Here is a 9,609-nt window from a genome sequence, read left to right as displayed (position 1 = left end):
CTACACAGAACATCGGGGTGCATATCGCTCTCTGCCTCGCGCGCTTGGGCGCCTCCGATCACAGCGCGGTGCTGTTACTGCCTGTTTACAAGCAGATACTAAAGCGCGAGGAGCCGATGACATGCATGGTGCAGCGCTGGACATGGGAGGGAGAGGAGAAACTTCAGGACTGCTTTGACTGTGTGGACTGGGACATGTTCAGAGATTCATCCTCTGACCTGGACGAGTACACCACTGCGGTCACTGATTTCATTAAGACCTGCGTTGAGGAATGTATTCCCACTAAAACTGTACGGTCATTCCCCAACCAGAAACCCTGGGTTAACGCTACCATCCGCCGAAAGCTCCGCGAGCGCACGCGTGCTTTCCAGTCCGGAGATGCGGACCTGTACAAAAAATGCAGATACGATCTCCGGAAAGCCATCAGGAGCACGAAACGGGAGTACAGCAGCAAAGTGAACTCCCAGTTTAACTGCACACGTGACGCGCGTCAGATGTGGAGGGGGATTCAGACGCTGACGGACTAGCTGCCTTAATGACTTTCAGCCTATTGCACTAACCTCCATTACAATGAAGTGCTTTAAAAGGCTGGTAATGGGGCACATATTGAGCTCCATTCCGACCGGTCTGGACCCCCTTCAATTTGCATATCGTCACAATAGATCCACTGATGACGCCATTTCACACACCATCCACAACACCCTGGCTCACCTGGACAACAAGAACTGCTATGCCAGACTGTTGTTTGTGGATTTCAGCTCTGCATTCAACACAGTTATCCCCTCCAAGCTGATCCGGGCGCTGGGACTCAGTGCTACTCTGTGCAACTGGGTTCTGGATATCCTCACCAACAGACCACAGCATGTGAGGATCGGCAAAAACACCTCCACCACAATGATCCTCAACACTGGCACGCCACAGGGAAGCGTTCTGAGCCCAATGCTGTACTCCCTGTTTTCACACGACTGTGTGTCCAGGCACAGCTCCAACACAATAATCAAGTTTGCTGATGATACCACCGTTGTGGGCCTGATCAGTCAACGATGACGAGACGGCCTACAGAGAGGAGTGCTGTCAGGAGAACAACCTCTCTCTCAACGTCAGCAAAACCAAGGAGATGGTTTTGGATTTTAGGAGGCAGGATGCAGCTCATCCCCCTATCCACATCGGAGGAGGTGCTGTGGAAAGGGTCAGCAGCTTCAGGCTCCTTGGGGTCACCCTCAGTGCCAACCTCAAGTCCTCAGAACATACAGCAGCGGTCACCAAAAAAGCCCACCAATGACTTCACTTCCTCAGACGCCTAAAGAAGGCTGGGGTTTCCACCTCTGTCCTCACCAGCTTCTACAGGTGCGCTGGGGAGTCCATCCTCAGCTGCACTGCCCAGGACAAGAAAGCTCTGCAGAGGGTGGTGAAAACAGCTCAGCTTAGGGTTGCATCAATAAAAATGATGGTGTTACCAAGAATTAATTATTTATTTGCAATGATTCCAAGTAAACCATCACCTGACTGGTTTAGATCTCTGGACTCCGCCATCTCTAAATTCCTTTGGAAAGATAAACCACCGCGTATTAGCTTAAAAACGCTGTAAAGGACCAAGGACAAAGGAGGACTATAGATCTGCCTAACCTTCACCACTACTTCTTAGCCAACAGGCTTCAAAACATCTCAGGGTGGCTAAAACATACCCTCTTAGATGAACCTTGGCTAGATGCAATAACATAGAGATTTCGGATCTACCATTCATTTGCTCAAACATTAAACGACATGAATGCTTCAAAAGCATCAGTATCAGCTCTTCTCTGACAGCATGGTGGGAGTTTCTAAAAGTCTTCATTAATCCCATGCAAACGTACTCCCATCTGGAACAACCCTGACATACTACTAAACAATAATATGATAAATTTCCCGGATTGGAGTTGTAAAGGTATTAAATACTTGGAACATATATTCGAAGAAATAGACTTTATCCCCTTTGACTTATTAGTTAAAAGACATGGGATTAACAAGAATAGATTTTTAGAATATCAACAGGTTAAATCTATAGTAAAAAGGAAATTCAAGTCTAATCAAATCAAATTACAAATACCACCAAGTGTGGCAGAATTCCTTAATCTCAAAACCCCCAAATTACTGTCTAAAATATACAGGACACTTTCGAAAATGGATGAATCAATATCCCTTCCTATTGCAAAATGGGAGGCAGATTTATCAATCAGCTGGGACCACAATTTCTGGTCTAAGACATGTTTAAAAACCTTTGAACTGATTAGAAGTCCACATTTACAATTAATACAATACAAAATCCTGCATAGAGTGCACTATACAGGGCATCGGATGTTCAGGATGGGTTTTACGTCTTCTAACAACTGCTCACACTGTCAAGGGGATACACCTGACAATTACATCCATGCTCTTTAGTTCTGTCCACCTGCTCAGATGTTCTGGCGCAGGATTTGTGACGACTTATCAAAGTGTCTGAAATGTACCATTCCAGCCTCTCCTTCAGTCTGCTTGTTGAGCGACCTAGATGATGTCACTACAGAGATTAACACAACCCACATGGCTTTCACCGCTTTATGCATTGCTAAGAGGACTGTCCTCATGAACTGGAAAAATAAAAATAACCTTAATATCAACCAATATAGAGAGAGTTTGCTGGACCATATTAGTCTTGATACAGCTTCTGCCACCACATTAGACCAATCTCTCTGGGCTCCTTTGATCAGCTCCATCACCTAGTGGTGGTGGGGGGTCGCAGGTTTGTCCCACTTCGGTCTTTGTTGTTGGTGTGCGGGGGTGCATATGGGCTTGGGGCGTCTGGGGGTTCCCTGGGGGGGGGGGGGGGGGGGTTTCGGCGCTGGGACTGCGGTCCTGGCCTGGATGGGGCTTTGATGGCTCTTGGGTGGCGTCTTTCTGGTGGCTGCATGCAGCGCTGCTGGGGTAGCCTGTGCCGGCGGACGTAGGTTGCCGGCCTGGCGGCCGTGCTGCTCTTGGGTGGGTCGGGGGCAGGCTTGGGGTTCTGGGGGCGCTCTGCCTCCGGGCTGGGGTTCCGGCTGGGCTGGGGGGGCTTGGGTCCTGGTGGGTGTGTCGCCGGGGTGTGGGCTGGCGCGTGCACTGGGGCCTTCGGCGCGTCGGAGGGGCTGGGGGCCTCTTTAGCTGGCGGGGAGGTTGTTACCATCTGTCCGCAGGTGGTCCCTGCCTTAGGGGTATCCACTCTGCGGGGGTGGGGGGGAATTCAATAGAGTAGGAGAATGGACCCAACCTGGGTGTCTATTGTCTTATGTAGTCTGGGAGTTGACTGAATGGTGGGGTGGGTGTAGTTTTTTCCCTCTGTGGTGGGGTCTGGTTGGCTGCCCTGGGCTCTGTGGTGCCCGGTGGTGCCGCTGCTCTAGGCCCCTGGACTGGATGGGCCTCGGCCCTCCTGCCCTGGGTGGATTTTGGGGAAGGGGGGTGCTTATGGGGGTCAGTGGGGGAGCTGGCTCCAGAGGGGGGGTACTTTGCCCCCCCCCGATCCTTTCCTCCCCATCCCTAAATGCTTCCCTCCTCCCGCTCCGTCACTCCAACACACACGTAGGGCTCTGAGGTGCAGGTGCGTCGCTGGGATGCAGGGGAGGTATTCCTCCTCTGACCCCCCGTGACCACCTGTGTCTCAATCACACATCACAACTTAGACACTCTCATTACTTACTCTCTCATGACACATACATTTAGGGCCTTGGGGGTGGGCACACGGAATGGCATCCAGAGGGCGGTCTGTTCATTCAGCCTTACCTCTGGTGCCAGTGCCTACTTCTCAATTTTAAGTTGCACATAGACACTGAGGGTTCTGGGGAGGGGCCGAGCTGACACCAAGTGCTGATTGGCAGAGGGTGGTTAGCGCCCTGCCCTTCCCCTGTTTTAAAGCGCTTTAGAACAACACACACCAACACCACATATGAGCGGGCGGAGGGACATGGGGTCTTTTCACACCCCCGTTCTCTGTTCACCATCTGGAGCCAGGGGCTGGGAAGAGCTGGCCGTCCGGTCGGGGTCTGGGCTGGTGGGCTTCTCGGCTGCTGTGGGGTCCGGGGTGGTCTTCTTGTCCCCATGCCAGAGGAAAAAAGGGATCCATCTCCGAGGTCTGGTGGCGGATTGCCCCTCTGGGGGGGGTGGTGCCTGGATCTCGGAGTATAGAGTATATATGGGGAGTGTGAGTGTGTGTACGGCGTTCATTTCTGTGTGTCTTCATGTTGGGTGAATGGGTGAATATTTGTTTATGTGTGCATGAGGGTGGGAACGTATGCTTGTGTCTGTGTACGCCTGTTTGTTTATACGCATGTGTCAGGTTGGGTCTTAGACTCCACCTGAAATAACATCTCAGGCTCTATTGCCCCCCGCCACACTCCCCGCTGGTGGATGAGGCCCCCGGCTGCCGATGCGTTGGTGGTTCTCGATGTCCGGGGCTGGATGCTCTGGTGTGTGCTGGCTCACTCTCGGCGGTTGCCTGTCGGGTCCCGGCTGGGGGGTGGGGAGGCCCTTGGACCTCTGGGCCCGGGGTCCGGTCTGCCCTGGTGTGGCCGGCCGCCGACGGAGCCTGCGTGCTTGCCGCCACGGGCCCCTGGGGCTCCTGCGATGTGGCTGCCGGATGGCCCCCTTCCAGAGCGCTCCTCTGCCCTTTTCTGGGTGGGGGCTGCAATTGTCCCTGCGGTGGTCCTCCTGGGCTTCCCGTGCCCTGAGGGGGCTCTGGATGTCTGGTGCCCGGGTCTCCTCCGTGTCAGCTTCATGTCCTGGGTGGGCGGGGCTGTGGCTCCCCACACACACTACTAGACATTTACATGGAGAAACCTCAGGAACACCAGCGCGCTGACACACACAGGTGTGCACACAGGTGCTCACGGACACGTGCTCACAGACACACACTGTCTTGATCGGCTGTTGTTTCTGGGCATGTGTTATAATGCTGGTTATGTGTGCTGTTCAACAACATTTAACGTTTGATGGTCGTTGTGATTAGTACAGATGTTGGTTGTTGTCTTTCTCTTTTCAGCAGACATGGAAGCAGATTATCTGTTTTGTTTTTTTCTTTTCTCCCTTTTTTTTTCTCCTCTCTCTCCCTGTCTCTCTCTTCCCCCCTTCTTCTCCTTTGTTTCCCCCCCCTCCCTCTCCTTCTTTTGAGGAAGTAAATAAAAATATAAAATAAATAAATAATAAAATAAATTAACAAATACAAATAAAGTAGTCCTCCGCAGAGGGGGGGTGGAGGAGGGAATATATATATAAAAAAAAATAAAAAAAAGAAGCTACAGGTCACTGCTTTGTATCGGACATGGGGGGACATCCTGCTCCCCCGTGGAATTCTGCGACGTTTGACTGTCCTGCCTACTGGCTCTTCTGCTTAACCTTTCTGGGAAAAGATTCATTTTAAAGACTCACATATAATGTATCATTATAGCGGTTAAATAGTATAACATTATGTGACATTCTGCCTGTTTAATAGCACACAGAATTGACAAATAGTTACTATTATTGCAGAGGAATAACAAAATTATCAACTCGGGACTACCTTTTTCAGAGAGTATCATAATTTACACTATCAATACATTCAAGGTCAGCTTGACACAAATAAATTAATGTAATTAAAACAATCCATCCATCCATCTTCTAACCGTTTATCTTGATCAGGGTCGCAGGAAAGCGTTGTTTCTTATCTTCAAATTTACAAATAAAAGCAGCATATCCCAGCAGCATAACCCCCAGTCTGCTCTTTCGGGATGAGATCTGCACACTTTGTCAGCCACTGGAGGAAAGTGAAGTCACTGTCATCCAAATCAAACCAGGATCCTTGAGGCACCTTGAGGTGACGCCTGCTTTGCGACATGGCTGCAGGTATCCGTGGGAAAAAGCCGAGACTGTAGCCATGAAGGGATGCATCAGCCAGCCGCAATGCTCAGGTACACTGTGGCATTCAAACGAAGCCCAGCTCAGCCTAATGAGTGCAGGGAACACACTGCACCACCAACCAGTACTTCTGAAACAGTGCAGGACCAATACATGATCGTTGCTGTTTGCCCAAATTCTATCCCTATCATCAGCATGTCATAACATGAATCAAGATAGTCAGCCAAGCTGAAATTTTTCAACTCTTCAGTCATCTGGTTCTGCTGGTCATGTGCCCACTGAAGTTTTTTTTCTTGTTCTTAACTGACAGAAACGAAACAGAAACATGTTCGTCTGCATCCGCTTCAAGGTTCAATGAGCTTTTCCTTTCTGCACAACATTAGTCTACTAAGCTGTTACTTTTGTATTTGTGCCCTTCCTGTTAGCTTTAATAAATCTGACCATTCTCCCCTGAAAAAAGAAAAAAGAAAACAGCTCAGCAGATCACAGGCACACCACTCCCTGCAATAACGGACATTTATAACACGCGCTGTCTCAGGAAAACTAAGAGCATCCTGAAAGACCCCAGCCACCCTGCACTGGCACTTTTTACTTTCCTGCCATCAGGCAAGAGACTCAGGACAATTCACTCACGCACGACTCGATTCAGGAACAGTTTTTACCCCAGTGCCATCAGGCTATTCAACACACAGTAACAGCAACTTACTCCACACTATGTACTGACACTTTACCTATTTATTATTTATTGCTGCTGCACTACTTTGTCTTCTATGTCTTCTGTGTATTATGTCTTATGTTTTGTCTGTGAGGGAGGGGTTTTCAAGTAAGAATTTCATTGTACTCTGTACGCTGTACTTTGTACATATGACAATAAACTTCAACTTCAGACATTGCAAGTATTAAGCTCCAGTGACGAACCAGCCTTCAGAATTTATTTGTGCATCTATATGAATAACCAGAAATTACAACAAAAATCTCAACACAATAAGCAGTCAAAGTCAAAACATTCAAATGTGTATACATGATGAAATCAATACGTTACAAATACATTTATATCTGACAATGGAAAAACTTTGTACATTACTAGCGATGATCTAAAATCAGACTGTTTACTATGGGAGAGATATAATTTCTATGTAGGCCTATACATAAATGTGCAAATCTCTGTCTGTTTTACACGTTATTCATAAAAGCTGCACTGATACAAGACTAAAAACAATCCGCTTGATTTTTTCACCGGGTCTGATATTAAAGACGCTTATTTCTACTATCACAAACTCTGCGCTAATTGTAAAACAGGTGTTACACCAAATTCTGTGACCATCGAATTCTGTGACTGCTGTACATGTTCACGAGGTTCCCGTCCACGTGCACGAGCACTCTCCCCATTTTACGCAACGCAATTTAACTTATGTTCTCGCAAAATATGTAGGAGGGTACGAGAGTGGCTATTTCTGAGCTCCGAAACACGTCGGCAGTGCTGTGTCTAATTTCCCCGTTTATTCGCTTTAATTTTACTTCATATTATTTTATTTAGTTTTATTTCGTTTTGTTTTTATTTTTATTTTAAGTTATCTCCACTTTACAATGTCTGTAAGGGAAATATCAAAGACATAATTGCGAAAAAAACAACACGATAGTTCTGCTTCTCAGTTTCATCATCTTACTTTATGCTACTTAACTGCCGTCTTACATTCTGATACACAACTGTTACCCAATCGGCTGATGCAGCCAATTTTGTGATATTCTGTATTGTAGTGCACTACATTTACTGTCACGATTAAATATAGCATCGCCACTTGTCTCGAGTAATGTGGGATCGTGTCATACTGGAGCTGGAATAAAATGCTCCTTACTGTATTAAACTGGACCATGCCAGTACTGACAGGTGGCAAGCCAATTTTCAAGTGTCGGCAAATGTAAGAATGCTGGATACAATGAGACAACAGCTGTCTGAAGCGTATGAAGTCGATGAACATGTCTTTTTAAAGACCCACTCAGCACATTGTTGCCTGAAGATGAACGGTACATTGTTGCTTGTTCAGTAGCCACACCTAGGTCACAAAATCTGATGAAAGTGGTGTTAATTAGTCACCCCTTTGACAGAGCTGACCTGTACACCCCAGTTATGAAATCTTTCCAGGATTACAATTTCTATTTATGGTGATGCAGCGGAAGTGCTTTTCTCTGCAGTGTCCCTGATTTTTCCCATGTTGCTTTGGGGTCACAGGATTTGGTGGCTGCTATCAAATATTGTGACCCCTCTGTTGAAGGTGGATGGTGTAACCCAGTCATGAAATCTTTATAATATTATCATGTACAATGATGACAAGTCACCTGAAGTGCTTTTCACTGCAGTGTCCCTGATTTTTCCCTTGTTGCTTTGGGGTCACAGGATTTGGTGGCTGCTATCAAATATTGTGACTCCTGTGCCTTGTTTCTTCTACAGTAAAGTCTCCACTGTTTTTGGTCATGAAACCTTTTTGTCATGGTCTATGCTTGATCTTAAGCATAAGGCTTACTTTTCTGTTACTGTGTAAGAAATGCTCCTATAGAATTTGATAAAATGTTTGAAACATATAAATTAGGGCTGTCAAAATTAACGGGTTAACGCGGATTAATCCATCATCATGATTAATCTGATTAAAATTTTTAACGCAATTATCCCATCTGCAGCGCAGAATGATTCAAATCACTGAAATGTCTCTGTCAACCCATTTCGGGTAGTTTTAGTGCGTTCCATTTCCCCTCGGAACTTGTATTCCGAGTCGGATTCCGGAGTTTTGAAGCCGGAAGTGACTACATGCGGTCCCGTTTCTCTGCTCTTGGCGTTTCTCAGACATCCAAGAAATATCTCGGAGCAGCTCAGAGGATCCCGAGTTCAGAATCCAAGATGGCTGCGCCCTTTACCAACAGAAGGGAAAGTTGTAGTCTTATACTGTGTAAGCACTACTTCTCATTTGTGGCTCATTAAATCGGTCGCACACGCTATACCGTCCAACTTATCTGTGGATGTGTTGCTACGGAGTTTTATATGTAAAGCACCGCACGTAATGTGTTATCAACTGATACTGCTAACAATGGCAATTAACCAGGCTAGAATTGGACTTCATGATTAGTTGGATTATTTGTCGGATTTACAGTAGTTCGTGCTAATTGTAAGCGAACGAAGATAAAGACCATTTAAACTGAGGTACCTTAAATCCGACAAGTTGTCCGGCTAAGCAAAAAATCTTGCTTTTTGATATGGGTCCATGGTATTGCACTTCTGTGGCAGATGGAATGCATCCGACTCATGTTCAAGATGTTCAATAAACATGTTAAGTGCATATATATTCCCTTTTTTCTTGAGTCTGTTTGCTCATGCAAAATTAAATGTGATTAATATAGATTAAAAATGAATGATATTTAATCATGATTAATCAAAATTAATCCACAGGAACCCTGTGATTAATCTGATTAAAAAATTTAATCATTTGACAGCACTAATATAAATATAAAATATACACAATTGCATAAATAACTAGAGATGCATTTCCGCAGAAAATGTAGGAGGAGCGTCTAGAAAAAGTGAGTGGAATAAAAAAAATAAGAATATAAGGAATAACAATATGTGATTGTCGCTTATCGCAACCACATAATAAACTTAGGAAACCAACAAACAAAATTTAGTCTACTTTGAACTATTTTTATTACAATGATATGGTTATTAAAGCAAAGTTCTTAAAAATT

This window comes from Paramormyrops kingsleyae, chromosome 20, assembly GCF_048594095.1.
Source record: "Paramormyrops kingsleyae isolate MSU_618 chromosome 20, PKINGS_0.4, whole genome shotgun sequence".
NCBI lineage: Eukaryota > Metazoa > Chordata > Actinopteri > Osteoglossiformes > Mormyridae > Paramormyrops > Paramormyrops kingsleyae.
Note: the sequence above shows the minus strand (reverse complement) of the source record.